Raw genomic sequence first — 15,971 nt, forward strand, 5'->3', positions numbered from 1 at the left:
TAGGGACCGTTTACGTTGGAGAACAAGATCTATTGTATGCCTGTGTATTTGGGGAAGTCAAATCTGAAATATTGATGAAATTGCGTGTATCCAAAGTTAAAACTCGTGATTTGTCGCCCTCTGGTGTGTAAAAGATGCAAAATCTTACAGCACCTGGTATTCCCAGGCGGTCTCCCATCCAAGTACTGACCAGGCCCGAGCCTGCTTAGCTTCCGAGATCGGACGAGATCAGGCGTATTCAGGCTAGTATGGCCGTAAGCCAGGGAGGCTGTCCCTGACGCTCTACTTAAAGGGAAGGCAATATCCGTTTCTGCCGTTCATACTTACAGTTGAACTGTCTCTCTACTCTAAAGCCCGGGACACACCAGCGCGCCGCAGACAGTCCCTGCTAACACGCCACGTTGTGGCAACGTTGTGGCAACATTGTGCGTTAGCTGGGGTGCCACACCAGACCGGAACTATATTTTACAAAACGAACACATTGTCTTGATAAAACAGCTGTAATTGAGTGCCTGACACGCCAGTCAAGCGCAATCTTGAGAAGGTGTGCATTTCAGTAAGGATTTCAATTGACATGCAGTATGAAACTGAAAGGAGGTTGCATCACTATGATGCATAACATTGCATGTAGTGTATTTTCAAGTGTGTGCATTCATCCTGTTGTCATTTTGTTTTGAAAGCAGAAGAATCATTCAACAGGTTGCTGAGACAAATGTAAACCAGTAAAACATATGAAGAGAAACAAACCTTGAATATAAGTTCAGTTGTTTAAACATTTGACAAACTATGGTGAGGGGGTAAGAAAACACACAAATCCAGCAGCTCCTGTATTTCAATACACCAGAACCCAATATTATTGGCGAGTCGGGTAGTCCATCATCACAGTTCGAGGGCAGGCATCATTTCAGTAATTTCATCCCGTTGCATTCACATCCGTGCCTTGAATGAGATTGAATGTGATCTTTGCTCTCATGTACGTTCCAAAGTTTTACACTTTCGTGCTTTGCATGAATGGGAATGGAACCGTGTGTGTTGAATGAGGCTCCTTGTGAGCACTGAACTTTGTCCGGTGGAGTTCTTTTTGTGTTGCTGTAATTGTGTCATTTCTCGATGAGAAAGATTAGGCAACATTTAGTCACTTCTAGCCATGATGCTCAATTTATTTACGAATCTACCCTAGTTACTAGGGACCGTTTACGTTGGAGAACAAGATCTATTGTATGCCTGTGTATTTGGGGAAGTCAAATCTGAAATAATGATGAAATTGTGTGTATCCAAAGTTAAATCTCGTGATTTGTCGCCCTCTGGTGTGTAAAAGGTGCAGAAGCTTACAGCACCTGGTATTCCCAGGCGGTCTCCCATCCAAGTACTGACCAGACCCGAGCCTGCTTGGCTTCCGAGATCGGACGAGATCGGGCGTATTCAGGCTAGTATGGCCGTAAGCCAGGGAGGCTGTCCCTGACGCTCTACTTAAAGGGAAGGCAATATCCGTTTCTGCCGCTCATACTTGCAGTTGAACTGTCTCTCTACTCTAAAGTCTGGGACACACCAGCGCGCCGCAGACAGTCCCTGCTAACACGAAACGTTGTGGCAACGTTGTGCGTTAGCTGGGGTGCCACACCAGACCGGAACTATATTTTACAAAACGAACACATTGTCTTGATAATACAGCTGTAATTGAGTGCCTGACACGCCAGTCAAACGCAATCTTGAGAAGGTGTGCATTTCAGTAAGGAATTCAATTGACATGCAGTATGAAACTGAAAGGAGGTTGCATCACTATGATGCATAACATTGCATGAATTGTATTTTCAAGTGTGTGCATTCATCCTGTTGTCATTTTGTTTTGAAAGCAGAAGAATCATTCAACAGGTTGCTGAGACAAATGTAAACCAGTAAAACATATGAAGAGAAACAAACCTTGAATATAAGTTCAGTTGTTTAAACATTTGACAAACTATGGTGAGGGGGTAAGAAAACACACAAATCCAGCAGCTCCTGTATTTCAATACACCAGAACCCAATATTATTGGCGAGTCGGGTACTCCATCATCACAGTTCGAGGGCAGGCATCATTTCAGTAATTTCATCCCGTTGCATTCACATCCGTGCCTTGAATGAGATTGAATGTGATCTTTGCTCTCAAGTATGTTCCCAAGTTTTACACTTTCGTGCTTTGCATGAATGGGAATGGAACCGTGTGTGTTGAATGAGGCTCCTTGTGAGCACTGAACTTTGTCCGGTGGAGTTCCTTTTTGTGTTGCTGTAATTGTGTCATTTCTCGATGAGAAAGATTAGGCAACATTTAGTCACTTCTAGCCATGATGCTCAATTTATTTACGAATGTACCCTAGTTACTAGGGACCGTTTACGTAGGAGAACAAGATCTATTGTATGCCTGTGTATTTGGGGAAGTCAAATCTGAAATAATGATGAAATTGCGTGTATCCAAAGTTAAAACTCGTGATTTGTCGCCCTCTGGTGTGTAAAAGATGCAAAAGCTTACAGCACCTGGTATTCCCAGGCGGTCTCCCATCCAAGTACTGTCCAGGCCCGAGCCTGCTTAGCTTCCGAGATCGGACGAGATCGGGCGTATTCAGGCTAGTATGGCCGTAAGCCAGGGAGGCTGTCCCTGACGCTCTAGTTAAAGGGAAGGCAATATCCGTTTCTGCCGTTCATACTTACAGTTGAACTGTCTCTCTACTCTAAAGCCCGGGACACACCAGCGCGCCGCAGACAGTCCCTGCTAGCACGCCACGTTGTGGCAACGTTGTGGCAACGTTGTGCGTTAGCTGGGGTGCCACACCAGACCGGAACTATATTTTACAAAACGAACACATTGTCTTGATAAAACAGCTGTAATTGAGTGCCTGACACGCCAGTCAAGCGCAATCTTGAGAAGGTGTGCATTTCAGTAAGGATTTCAATTGACATGCAGTATGAAACTGAAAGGAGGTTGCATCACTATGATGCATAACATTGCATGTAGTGTATTTTCAAGTGTGTGCATTCATCCTGTTGTCATTTTGTTTTGAAAGCAGAAGAATCATTCAACAGGTTGCTGAGACAAATGTAAACCAGTAAAACATATGAAGAGAAACAAACCTTGAATATAAGTTCAGTTGTTTAAACATTTGACAAACTATGGTGAGGGGGTAAGAAAACACACAAATCCAGCAGCTCCTGTATTTCAATACACCAGAACCCAATATTATTGGCGAGTCGGGTAGTCCATCATCACAGTTCGAGGGCAGGCATCATTTCAGTAATTTCATCCCGTTGCATTCACATCCGTGCCTTGAATGAGATTGAATGTGATCTTTGCTCTCAAGTATGTTCCCAAGTTTTACACTTTCGTGCTTTGCATGAATGGGAATGGAACCGTGTGTGTTGAATGAGGCTCCTTGTGAGCACTGAACTTTGTCCGGTGGAGTTCTTTTTGTGTTGCTGTAATTGTGTCATTTCTCGATGAGAAAGATTAGGCAACATTTAGTCACTTCTAGCCATGATGCTCAATTTATTTACGAATGTACCCTAGTTACTAGGGACCGTTTACGTTGGAGAACAAGATCTATTGTATGCCTGTGTATTTGGGGAAGTAAAACCTGAAATAATGATGAAATTGTGTGTATCCAAAGTTAAAACTCGTGATTTGTCGCCCTCTGGTGTGTAAAAGGTGCAAAAGCTTACAGCACCTGGTATTCCCAGGCGGTCTCCCATCCAAGTACTGACCAGGCCCAAGCCTGCTTGGCTTCCGAGATCGGACGAGATCTGGCGTATTCAGGCTAGTATGGCCGTAAGCCAGGGAGGCTGTCCCTGACGCTTTACTTAAAGGGAAGGCAATATCCGTTTCTGCCGATCATACTTACAGTTGAACTGTCTCTCTACTCTAAAGCCCGGGACACACCAGTGCGCCGCAGACAGTCCCTGCTAACACGCCACGTTGTGGCAACGTTGTGGCAACGTTGTGCGTTAGCTGGGGTGCCACACCAGACCGGAACTATATTTTACAAAACGAACACATTGTCTTGATAATACAGCTGTAATTGAGTGCCTGACACGCCAGTCAAGCGCAATCTTGAGAAGGTGTGCATTTCAGTAAGGATTTCAATTGACATGCAGTATGAAACTGAAAGGAGGTTGCATCACTATGATGCATAACATTGCATGTATTGTATTTTCAAGTGTGAGCATTCATCCTGTTGTCATTTTGTTTTGAAAGCAGAAGAATCATTCAACAGGTTGCTGAGACAAATGTAAACCAGTAAAACATATGAAGAGAAACAAACCTTGAATATAAGTTCAGTTGTTTAAACATTTGACAAACTATGGTGAGGGGGTAAGAAAACACACAAATCCAGCAGCTCCTGTATTTCAATACACCAGAACCCAATATTATTGGCGAGTCGGGTAGTCCATCATCACAGTTCGAGGGCAGGCATCATTTCAGTAATTTCATCCCGTTGCATTCACATCTGTGCCTTGAATGAGATTGAATGTGATCTTTGCTCTCAAGTATGTTCCCAAGTTTTACACTTTCGTGCTTTGCATGAATGGGAATGGAACCGTGTGTGTTGAATGAGGCTCCTTGTGAGCACTGAACTTTGTCCGGTGGAGTTCCTTTTTGTGTTGCTGTAATTGTGTCATTTCTCGATGAGAAAGATTAGGCAACATTTAGTCACTTCTAGCCATGATGCTCAATTTATTTACGAATGTACCCTAGTTACTAGGGACCGTTTACGTTGGAGAACAAGATCTATTGTATGCCTGTGTATTTGGGGAAGTAAAATCTGAAATAATGATGAAATTGTGTGTATCCAAAGTTAAAACTCGTGATTTGTTGCCCTCTGGTGTGTAAAAGGTACAAAAGCTTACAGCACCTGGTATTCCCAGGCGGTCTCCCATCCAAGTACTGACCAGGCCCGAGCCTGCTTGGCTTCCGAGATCGGACGAGATCGGGCTTATTCAGGCTAGTATGGCCGTAAGCCAGGGAGGCTGTCCCTGACGCTCTACTTAAAGGGATGGCAATATCCGTTTCTGCCGTTCATACTTACAGTTGAACTGTCTCTCTACTCTAAAGCCCGGGACACACCAGTGCGCCGCAGACAGTCCCTGCTAACACGCCACGTTGTGGCAACGTTGTGGCAACGTTGTGGCAACGTTGTGCGTTAGCTGGGGTGCCACACCAGACCGGAACTATATTTTACAAAACGAACACATTGTCTTGATAATACAGCTGTAATTGAGTGCCTGACACGCCAGTCAAGCGCAATCTTGAGAAGGTGTGCATTTCAGTAAGGATTTCAATTGACATGCAGTATGAAACTGAAAGGAGGTTGCATCACTATGATGCATAACATTGCATGTATTGTATTTTCAAGTGTGTGCATTCATCCTGTTGTCATTTTGTTTTGAAAGCAGAAGAATCATTCAACAGGTTGCTGAGACAAATGTAAACCAGTAAAACATATGAAGAGAAACAAACCTTGAATATAAGTTCAGTTGTTTAAACATTTGACAAACTATGGTGAGGGGGTAAGAAAACACACAAATCCAGCAGCTCCTGTATTTCAATACACCAGAACCCAATATTATTGGCGAGTCGGGTAGTCCATCATCACAGTTCGAGGGCAGGCATCATTTCAGTAATTTCATCCCGTTGCATTCACATCCGTGCCTTGAATGAGATTCAATGTGATCTTTGCTCTCAAGTATGTTCCCAAGTTTTACACTTTCGTGCTTTGCATGAATGGGAATGGAACCGTGTGTGTTGAATGAGGCTCCTTGTGAGCACTGAACTTTGTCCGGTGGAGTTCCTTTTTGTGTTGCTGTAATTGTGTCATTTCTCGATGAGAAAGATTAGGCAACATTTAGTCACTTCTAGCCATGATGCTCAATTTATTTACGAATGTACCCTAGTTACTAGGGACCGTTTACGTTGGAGAACAAGATCTATTGTATGCCTGTGTATTTGGGGAAGTAAAATCTGAAATAATGATGAAATTGTGTGTATCCAAAGTTAAAACTCGTGATTTGTCGCCCTCTGGTGTGTAAAAGGTGCAAAAGCTTACAGCACCTGGTATTCCCAGGCGGTCTCCCATCCAAGTACTGACCAGGCCCGAGCCTGCTTGGCTTCCGAGATCGGACGAGATCGGGCGTATTCAGGCTAGTATGGCCGTAAGCCAGGGAGGCTGTCCCTGACGCTCTACTTAAAGGGATGGCAATATCCGTTTCTGCCGTTCATACTTACAGTTGAACTGTCTCTCTACTCTAAAGCCCGGGACACACCAGTGCGCCGCAGACAGTCCCTGCTAACACGCCACGTTGTGGCAACGTTGTGGCAACGTTGTGCGTTAGCTGGGGTGCCACACCAGACCGGAACTATATTTTACAAAACGAACACATTGTCTTGATAAAACAGCTGTAATTGAGTGCCTGACACGCCAGTCAAGCGCAATCTTGAGAAGGTGTGCATTTCAGTAAGGATTTCAATTGACATGCAGTATGAAACTGAAAGGAGGTTGCATCACTATGATGCATAACATTGCATGTATTGTATTTTCAAGTGTGTGCATTCATCCTGTTGTCATTTTGTTATGAAAGCAGAAGAATCATTCAACAGGTTGCTGAGACAAATGTAAACCAGTAAAACATATGAAGAGAAACAAACCTTGAATATAAGTTCAGTTGTTTAAACATTTGACAAACTATGGTGAGGGGGTAAGAAAACACACAAATCCAGCAGCTCCTGTATTTCAATACACCAGAAGCCAATATTATTGGCGAGTCGGGTAGTCCATCATCACAGTTCGAGGGCAGGCATCATTTCAGTTATTTCATCCCGTTGCATTCACATCCGTGCCTTGAATGAGATTGAATGTGATCTTTGCTCTCAAGTATGTTCCCAAGTTTTACACTTTCGTGCTTTGCATGAATGGGAATGGAACCGTGTGTGTTGAATGAGGCTCCTTGTGAGCACTGAACTTTGTCCGGTGGAGTTCCTTTTTGTGTTGCTGTAATTGTGTCATTTCTCGATGAGAAAGATTAGGCAACATTTAGTCACTTCTAGCCATGATGCTCAATTTATTTACGAATGTACCCTAGTTACTAGGGACCGTTTACGTTGGAGAACAAGATCTATTGTATGCCTGTGTATTTGGGGAAGTAAAACCTGAAATAATGATGAAATTGTGTGTATCCAAAGTTAAAACTCGTGATTTGTCGCCCTCTGGTGTGTAAAAGGTGCAAAAGCTTACAGCACCTGGTATTCCCAGGCGGTCTCCCATCCAACTACTGACCAGGCCCAAGCCTGCTTGGCTTCCGAGATCAGACGAGATCGGGCGTATTGAGGCTAGTATGGCCGTAAGCCAGGGAGGTTGTCCCTGACGCTCTACTTAAAGGGAAGGCAATATCCGTTTCTGCCGATCATACTTACAGTTGAACTGTCTCTCTACTCTAAAGCCCGGAACACACCAGTGCGCCGCAGACAGTCCCTGCTAACACGCCACGTTGTGGCAACGTTGTGGCAACGTTGTGCGTTAGCTGGGGTGCCACACCAGACCGGAACTATATTTTACAAAACGAACACATTGTCTTGATAATACAGCTGTAATTGAGTGCCTGACACGCCAGTCAAGCGCAATCTTGAGAAGGTGTGCATTTCAGTAAGGATTTCAATTGACATGCAGTATGAAACTGAAAGGAGGTTGCATCACTATGATGCATAACATTGCATGTATTGTATTTTCAAGTGTGTGCATTCATCCTGTTGTCATTTTAATTTGAAAGCAGAAGAATCATTCAACAGGTTGCTGAGACAAATGTAAACCAGTAAAACATATGAAGAGAAACAAACCTTGAATATAAGTTCAGTTGTTTAAACATTTGACAAACTATGGTGAGGGGGTAAGAAAACACACAAATCCAGCAGCTCCTGTATTTCAATACACCAGAACCCAATATTATTGGCGAGTCGGGTAGTCCATCATCACAGTTCGAGGGCAGGCATCATTTCAGTAATTTCATCCCGTTGCATTCACATCCGTGCCTTGAATGAGATTGAATGTGATCTTTGCTCTCAAGTATGTTCCCAAGTTTTACACTTTCGTGCTTTGCATGAATGGGAATGGAACCGTGTGTGTTGAATGAGGCTCCTTGTGAGCACTGAACTTTGTCCGGTGGAGTTCCTTTTGGTGTTGCTGTAATTGTGTCATTTCTCGATGAGAAAGATTAGGCAACATTTAGTCACTTCTAGCCATGATGCTCAATTTATTTACGAATGTACCCTAGTTACTAGGGACCGTTTACGTTGGAGAACAAGATCTATTGTATGCCTGTGTATTTGGGGAAGTAAAATCTGAAATAATGATGAAATTGTGTGTATCCAAAGTTAAAACTCGTGATTTGTCGCCCTCTGGTGTGTAAAAGGTGCAAAAGCTTACAGCACCTGGTATTCCCAGGCGGTCTCCCATCCAAGTACTGACCAGGCCCGAGCCTGCTTGGCTTCCGAGATCGGACGAGATCGGGCATATTCAGGCTAGTATGGCCGTAAGCCAGGGAGGCTGTCCCTGACGCTCTACTTAAAGGGATGGCAATATCCGTTTCTGCCGTTCATACTTACAGTTGAACTGTCTCTCTACTCTAAAGCCCGGGACACACCAGTGCGCCGCAGACAGTCCCTGCTAACACGCCACGTTGTGGCAACGTTGTGGCAACGTTGTGCGTTAGCTGGGGTGCCACACCAGAACGGAACTATATTTTACAAAACGAACACATTGTCTTGATAAAACAGCTGTAATTGAGTGCCTGACACGCCAGTCAAGCGCAATCTTGAGAAGGTGTGCATTTCAGTAAGGATTTCAATTGACATGCAGTATGAAACTGAAAGGAGGTTGCATCACTATGATGCATAACATTGCATGTATTGTATTTTCAAGTGTGTGCATTCATCCTGTTGTCATTTTGTTTTGAAAGCAGAAGATTCATTCAACAGGTTGCTGAGACAAATGTAAACCAGTAAAACATATGAAGAGAAACAAACCTTGAATATAAGTTCAGTTGTTTAAACATTTGACAAACTATGGTGAGGGGGTAAGAAAACACAAAAATCCAGCAGCTCCTGTATTTCAATACACCAGAACCCAATATTATTGGCGAGTCGGGTAGTCCATCATCACAGTTCGAGGGCAGGCATCATTTCAGTAATTTCATCCCGTTGCATTCACATCCGTGCCTTGAATGAGATTGAATGTGATCTTTGCTCTCAAGTATGTTCCCAAGTTTTACACTTTCGTGCTTTGCATGAATGGGAATGGAATCGTGTGTGTTGAATGAGGCTCCTTGTGAGCACTGAACTTTGTCCGGTGGAGTTCCTTTTTGTGTTGCTGTAATTGTGTCATTTCTCGATGAGAAAGATTAGGCAACATTTAGTCACTTCTAGCCATGATGCTCAATTTATTTACGAATGTACCCTAGTTACTAGGGACCGTTTACGTTGGAGAACAAGATCTATTGTATGCCTGTGTATTTGGGGAAGTCAAATCTGAAATAATGATGAAATTGCGTGTATCCAAAGTTAAAACTCGTGATTTGTCGCCCTCTGGTGTGTAAAAGATGCAAAAGCTTACAGCACCTGGTATTCCCAGGCGGTCTCCCATCCAAGTACTGACCAGGCCCGAGCCTGCTTAGCTTCCGAGATTGGACGAGATCGGGCGTATTCAGGCTAGTATGGCCGTAAGCCAGGGAAGCTGTCCTTGACGCTCTACTTAAAGGGAAGTCAATATCCGTTTCTGCCGCTCATACTTGCAGTTGAACTGTCTCTCTACTCTAAAGTCCGGGACACACCAGCGCGCCACAGACAGTCCCTGCTAACACGAAACGTTGTGGCAACGTTGTGCGTTAGCTGGGGTGCCACACCAGACCGGAACTATATTTTACATAACGAACACATTGTCTTGATAAAACAGCTGTAATTGAGTGCCTGACACGCCAGTCAAGGGCAATCTTGAGAAGGTGTGCATTTCAGTAAGAATTTCAATTGACATGCAGTATGAAACTGAAAGGAGGTTGCATCACTATGATGCATAACATTGCATGTATTGTATTTTCAAGTGTGTGCATTCATCCTGTTGTCATTTTGTTTTGAAAGCAGAAGAATCATTCAACAGGTTGCTGAGACAAATGTAAACCAGTAAAACATATGAAGAGAAACAAACCTTGAATATAAGTTCAGTTGTTTAAACATTTGACAAACTATGGTGAGGGGGTAAGAAAACACACAAATCCAGCAGCTCCTGTATTTCAATACACCAGAACCCAATATTATTGGCGAGTCGGGTAGTCCATCATCACAGTTCGAGGGCAGGCATCATTTCAGTAATTTCATCCCGTTGCATTCACATCCGTGCCTTGAATGAGATTGAATGTGATCTTTGCTCTCAAGTATGTTCCCAAGTTTTACACTTTCGTGCTTTGCATGAATGGGAATGGAACCAAGTGTGTTGAATGAGGCTCCTTGTGAGCACTGAACTTTGTCCGGTGGAGTTCCTTTTTGTGTTGCTGTAATTGTGTCATTTCTCGATGAGAAAGATTAGGCAACATTTAGTCACTTCTAGCCATGATGCTCAATTTATTTATGAATGTACCCTAGTTACTAGGGACCGTTTACGTTGGAGAACAAGATCTATTGTATGCCTGTGTATTTGGGGAAGTCAAATCTGAAATAATGATGAAATTGCGTGTATCCAAAGTTAAAACTCGTGATTTGTCGCCCTCTGGTGTGTAAAAGATGCAAAAGCTTACAGCACCTCGTATTCCCAGTCGGTCTCCCATCCAAGTACTGACCAGGCCCGAGCCTGCTTAGCTTCCGAGATCGGACGAGATCGGGCGTATTCAGGCTAGTATGGCCGTAAGCCAGGGAGGCTGTCCCTGACGCTCTACTTAAAGGGAAGGCAATATCCGTTTCTGCCGTTCATACTTACAGTTGAACTGTCTCTCTACTCTAAAGCCCGGGACACACCAGCGCACCGCAGACAGTCCCTGCTAACACGCCACGTTGTGGCAACATTGTGGCAACGTTGTGCGTTAGCTGGGGTGCCACACCAGACCGGAACTATATATTACAAAACGAACACATTGTCTTGATAAAACAGCTGTAATTGAGTGCCTGACACGCCAGTCAAGCGCAATCTTGAGAAGGTGTGCATTTCAGTAAGGATTTCAATTGACATGCAGTATGAAACTGAAAGGAGGTTGCATCACTATGATGCATAACATTGCATGTATTGTATTTTCAAGTGTGTGCATTCATCCTGTTGTCATTTTGTTTTGAAAGTAGAAGAATCATTTTTGCTGAGGTTGCTGAGACAAATGTAAACCAGTAAAACATATGAAGAGAAACAAACCTTGAATATAAGTTCAGTTGTTTAAACATTTGACAAACTATGGTGAGGGGGTAAGAAAACACACAAATCCAGCAGCTCCTGTATTTCAATACACCAGAACCCAATATTATTGGCGAGTCGGGTAGTCCATCATCACAGTTCGAGGGCAGGCATCATTTCAGTAATTTCATCCCGTTGCATTCACATCCGTGCCTTGAATGAGATTGAATGTGATCTTTGCTCTCAAGTATGTTCCCAAGTTTTACACTTTCGTGCTTTGCATGAATGGGAATGGAACCGTGTGTGTTGAATGAGGCTCCTTGTGAGCACTGAACTTTGTCCGGTGGAGTTCCTTTTTGTGTTGCTGTAATTGTGTCATTTCTCGATGAGAAAGATTAGGCAACATTTAGTCACTTCTAGCCATGATGCTCAATTTATTTATGAATGTACCCTAGTTACTAGGGACCGTTTACGTTGGAGAACAAGATCTATTGTATGCCTGTGTATTTGGGGAAGTCAAATCTGAAATAATGATGAAATTGCGTGTATCCAAAGTTAAAACTCGTGATTTGTCGCCCTCTGGTGTGTAAAAGATGCAAAAGCTTACAGCACCTGGTATTCCCAGGCGGTCTCCCATCCAAGTACTGACCAGGCCGGAGCCTGCTTAGCTTCCGAGATCGGACGAGATCGGGCGTATTCAGGCTAGTATGGCCGTAAGCCAGGAAAGCTGTCCCTGACGCTCTACTTAAAGGGAAGGCAATATCCGTTTCTGCCGCTCATACTTGCAGTTGAACTGTCTCTCTACTCTAAAGTCCGGGACACACCAGCGCGCCGCAGACAGTCCCTGCTAACACGAAACGTTGTGGCAACGTTGTGCGTTAGCTGGGGTGCCACACCAGACCTATGTATTACAAAACGAACACATTGTCTTGATAAAACAGCTGTAATTGAGTGCCTGACACGCCAGTCAAGCGCAATCTTGAGAAGGTGTGCATTTCAGTAAGGATTTCAATTGCCATGCAGTATGAAACTGAAAGGAGGTTGCATCACTATGATGCATAACATTGCATGTATTGTATTTTCAAGTGTGTGCATTCATCCTGTTGTCATTTTGTTTTGAAAGCAGAAGAATCATTCAACAGGTTGCTGAGACAAATGTAAACCAGTAAAACATATGAAGAGAAACAAACCTTGAATATAAGTTCAGTTGTTTAAACATTTGACAAACTATGGTGAGGGGGTAAGAAAACACACAAATCCAGCAGCTCCTGTATTTCAATACACCAGAACCCAATATTATTGGCGAGTCGGGTAGTCCATCATCACAGTTCGAGGGCAGGCATCATTTCAGTAATTTCATCCCGTTGCATTCACATCCGTGCCTTGAATGAGATTGAATGTGATCTTTGCTCTCAAGTATGTTCCCAAGTTTTACACTTTCGTGCTTTGCATGAATGGGAATGGAACCGTGTGTGTTGAATGAGGCTCCTTGTGAGCACTGAACTTTGTCCGGTGGAGTTCCTTTTTGTGTTGCTGTAATTGTGTCATTTCTCGATGAGAAAGATTAGGCAACATTTAGTCACTTCTAGCCATGATGCTCAATTTATTTACGAATGTACCCTAGTTACTAGGGACCGTTTACGTTGGAGAACAAGATCTATTGTATGCCTGTGTATTTGGGGAAGTCAAATCTGAAATAATGATGAAATTGCGTGTATCCAAAGTTAAAACTCGTGATTTGTCGCCCTCTGGTGTGTAAAAGATGCAAAAGCTTACAGCACCTGGTATTCCCAGGCGGTCTCCCATCCAAGTACTGACCAGGCCCGAGCCTGCTTAGCTTCCGAGATTGGACGAGATCGGGTGTATTCAGGCTAGTATGGCCTTAAGCCAGGGAAGCTGTCCTTGACGCTCTACTTAAAGGGAAGGCAATATCCGTTTCTGCCGCTCATACTTGAAGTTGAACTGTCTCTCTACTCTAAAGTCCGGGACACACCAGCGCGCCACAGACAGTCCCTGCTAACACGAAACGTTGTGGCAACGTTGTGCGTTAGCTGGGGTGCCACACCAGACCGGAACTATATTTTACATAACGAACACATTGTCTTGATAAAACAGCTGTAATTGAGTGCCTGACACGCCAGTCAAGCGCAATCTTGAGAAGGTGTGCATTTCAGTAAGGATTTCAATTGACATGCAGTATGAAACTGAAAGGAGGTTGCATCACTATGATGCATAACATTGCATGTATTGTATTTTCAAGTGTGTGCATTCATCCTGTTGTCATTTTGTTTTGAAAGCAGAAGAATCATTCAACAGGTTGCTGAGACAAATGTAAACCAGTAAAACATATGAAGAGAAACAAACCTTGAATATAAGTTCAGTTGTTTAAACATTTGACAAACTATGGTGAGGGGGTAAGAAAACACACAAATCCAGCAGCTCCTGTATTTCAATACACCAGAACCCAATATTATTGGCGAGTCGGGTAGTCCATCATCACAGTTCGAGGGCAGGCATCATTTCAGTAATTTCATCCCGTTGCATTCACATCCGTGCCTTGAATGAGATTGAATGTGATCTTTGCTCTCAAGTATGTTCCCAAGTTTTACACTTTCGTGCTTTGCATGAATGGGAATGGAACCGTGTGTGTTGAATGAGGCTCCTTGTGAGCACTGAACTTTGTCCGGTGGAGTTCCTTTTTGTGTTGCTGTAATTGTGTCATTTCTCGATGAGAAAGATTAGGCAACATTTAGTCACTTCTAGCCATGATGCTCAATTTATTTACGAATGTACCCTAGTTACTAGGGACCGTTTACGTTGGAGAACAAGATCTATTGTATGCCTGTGTATTTGGGGAAGTCAAATCTGAAATAATGATGAAATTGCGTGTATCCAAAGTTAAAACTCGTGATTTGTCGCCCTCTGGTGTGTAAAAGATGCAAAAGCTTACAGCACCTGGTATTCCCAGGCGGTCTCCCATCCAAGTACTGACCAGGCCCGAGCCTGCTTAGCTTCCGAGAACGGACGAGATCGGGCGTATTCAGGCTAGTATGGCCGTAAGCCAGGGAGGCTATCCCTGACGCTCTACTTAAAGGGAAGGCAATATCCGTTTCTGCCGTTCATACTTACAGTTGAACTGTCTCTCTACTCTAAAGCCCGGGACACACCAGCGCGCCGCAGACAGTCCCTGCTAACACGCCACGTTGTGGCAACGTTGTGGCAACATTGTGCGTTAGCTGGGGTGCCACACCAGACCGGAACTATATTTTACAAAACGAACACATTGTCTTGATAAAACAGCTGTAATTGAGTGCCTGACACGCCAGTCAAGCGCAATCTTGAGAAGGTGTGCATTTCAGTAAGGATTTCAATTGACATGCAGTATGAAACTGAAAGGAGGTTGCATCACTATGATGCATAACATTGCATGTATTGTATTTTCAAGTGTGTGCATTCATCCTGTTGTCATTTTGTTTTGAAAGCAGAAGAATCATTCAACAGGTTGCTGAGACAAATGTAAACCAGTAAAACATATGAAGAGAAACAAACCTTGAATATAAGTTCAGTTGTTTAAACATTTGACAAACTATGGTGAGGGGGTAAGAAAACACACACATCCAGCAGCTCCTGTATTTCAATACACCAGAAGCCAATATTATTGGCGAGTCGGGTAGTCCATCATCACAGTTCGAGGGCAGGCATCATTTCAGTTATTTCATCCCGTTGCATTCACATCCGTGCCTTGAATGAGATTGAATGTGATCTTTGCTCTCAAGTATGTTCCCAAGTTTTACACTTTCGTGCTTTGCATGAATGGGAATGGAACCGTGTGTGTTGAATGAGGCTCCTTGTGAGCACTGAACTTTGTCCGGTGGAGTTCCTTTTTGTGTTGCTGTAATTGTGTCATTTCTCGATGAGATAGATTAGGCAACATTTAGTCACTTCTAGCCATGATGCTCAATTTATTTACGAATGTACCCTAGTTTCTAGGGACCGTTTACGTTGGAGAACAAGATCTATTGTATGCCTGTGTATTTGGGGAAGTCAAATCTGAAATAATGATGAAATTGCGTGTATCCAAAGTTAAAACTCGTGATTTGTCGCCCTCTGGTGTGTAAAAGATGAAAAAGCTTACAGCACCTGGTATTCCCAGGCGGTCTCCCATCCAAGTACTGACCAGGCCCGAGCCTGCTTAGCTTCCAAAATCGGACGAGATCGTGCGTATTCAGGCTAGTATGGTCGTAAGCAAGGGAGGCTGTCCCTGACGCTCTACTTAAAGGGAAGGCAATATCCGTTTCTGCCGCTCATACTTGCAGTTGATCTGTCTCTCTACTCTAAAGTCCGGGACACACCAGCGCGCCGCAGACAGTCCCTGCTAACACGAAACGTTGTGGCAACGTTGTGCGTTAGCTGGGGTGCCACACCAGACCTATGTATTACAAAACGAACACATTGTCTTGATAAAACAGCTGTAATTGAGTGCCTGACACGCCAGTCAAGCGCAATCTTGAGAAGGTGTGCATTTCAGTAAGGATTTCAATTGACATGCAGTATGAAACTGAAAGGAGGTTGCATCACTATGATGCATAA

At 43.7% G+C, this 15,971-nt stretch overlaps 14 non-coding genes across 14 annotated transcripts; all 14 read right to left on the bottom strand.

Moving 5' to 3' along the window:
- Nucleotides 1–141: 141 nt before the first annotated feature.
- Nucleotides 142–260, bottom strand: LOC136757022 (5S ribosomal RNA). Its single transcript, XR_010819071.1, has one exon. It is a non-coding gene; the product is annotated as a 5S ribosomal RNA (ribosomal RNA).
- A 1,065-nt stretch (nucleotides 261–1,325) lies between these two features.
- Nucleotides 1,326–1,444, bottom strand: LOC136756957 (5S ribosomal RNA). The gene has a single exon (XR_010819007.1). It is a non-coding gene; the product is annotated as a 5S ribosomal RNA (ribosomal RNA).
- Nucleotides 1,445–2,499: 1,055 nt separating this feature from the next.
- Nucleotides 2,500–2,618, bottom strand: LOC136755905 (5S ribosomal RNA). Its single transcript, XR_010818013.1, has one exon. It is a non-coding gene; the product is annotated as a 5S ribosomal RNA (ribosomal RNA).
- Nucleotides 2,619–3,683: 1,065 nt separating this feature from the next.
- LOC136756960 (5S ribosomal RNA) lies at nucleotides 3,684–3,802 on the bottom strand. Its single transcript, XR_010819010.1, has one exon. It is a non-coding gene; the product is annotated as a 5S ribosomal RNA (ribosomal RNA).
- Nucleotides 3,803–4,868: 1,066 nt separating this feature from the next.
- On the bottom strand, nucleotides 4,869–4,987 carry LOC136757082 (5S ribosomal RNA). The gene has a single exon (XR_010819127.1). It is a non-coding gene; the product is annotated as a 5S ribosomal RNA (ribosomal RNA).
- A 1,077-nt stretch (nucleotides 4,988–6,064) lies between these two features.
- Nucleotides 6,065–6,183, bottom strand: LOC136756208 (5S ribosomal RNA). The gene has a single exon (XR_010818307.1). It is a non-coding gene; the product is annotated as a 5S ribosomal RNA (ribosomal RNA).
- Nucleotides 6,184–7,249: 1,066 nt separating this feature from the next.
- Nucleotides 7,250–7,368, bottom strand: LOC136757281 (5S ribosomal RNA). Its single transcript, XR_010819316.1, has one exon. It is a non-coding gene; the product is annotated as a 5S ribosomal RNA (ribosomal RNA).
- Nucleotides 7,369–8,434: 1,066 nt separating this feature from the next.
- Nucleotides 8,435–8,553, bottom strand: LOC136756742 (5S ribosomal RNA). The gene has a single exon (XR_010818805.1). It is a non-coding gene; the product is annotated as a 5S ribosomal RNA (ribosomal RNA).
- A 1,066-nt stretch (nucleotides 8,554–9,619) lies between these two features.
- Nucleotides 9,620–9,738, bottom strand: LOC136756812 (5S ribosomal RNA). Its single transcript, XR_010818870.1, has one exon. It is a non-coding gene; the product is annotated as a 5S ribosomal RNA (ribosomal RNA).
- Nucleotides 9,739–10,793: 1,055 nt separating this feature from the next.
- LOC136757144 (5S ribosomal RNA) lies at nucleotides 10,794–10,912 on the bottom strand. Its single transcript, XR_010819185.1, has one exon. It is a non-coding gene; the product is annotated as a 5S ribosomal RNA (ribosomal RNA).
- Nucleotides 10,913–11,981: 1,069 nt separating this feature from the next.
- On the bottom strand, nucleotides 11,982–12,100 carry LOC136756472 (5S ribosomal RNA). The gene has a single exon (XR_010818554.1). It is a non-coding gene; the product is annotated as a 5S ribosomal RNA (ribosomal RNA).
- A 1,050-nt stretch (nucleotides 12,101–13,150) lies between these two features.
- LOC136757258 (5S ribosomal RNA) lies at nucleotides 13,151–13,269 on the bottom strand. The gene has a single exon (XR_010819294.1). It is a non-coding gene; the product is annotated as a 5S ribosomal RNA (ribosomal RNA).
- A 1,055-nt stretch (nucleotides 13,270–14,324) lies between these two features.
- On the bottom strand, nucleotides 14,325–14,443 carry LOC136756570 (5S ribosomal RNA). Its single transcript, XR_010818645.1, has one exon. It is a non-coding gene; the product is annotated as a 5S ribosomal RNA (ribosomal RNA).
- Nucleotides 14,444–15,509: 1,066 nt separating this feature from the next.
- LOC136757529 (5S ribosomal RNA) lies at nucleotides 15,510–15,628 on the bottom strand. Its single transcript, XR_010819534.1, has one exon. It is a non-coding gene; the product is annotated as a 5S ribosomal RNA (ribosomal RNA).
- Nucleotides 15,629–15,971: the final 343 nt, after the last annotated feature.

This window comes from Amia ocellicauda, chromosome 8 (genome assembly GCF_036373705.1).
Source record: "Amia ocellicauda isolate fAmiCal2 chromosome 8, fAmiCal2.hap1, whole genome shotgun sequence".
NCBI lineage: Eukaryota > Metazoa > Chordata > Actinopteri > Amiiformes > Amiidae > Amia > Amia ocellicauda.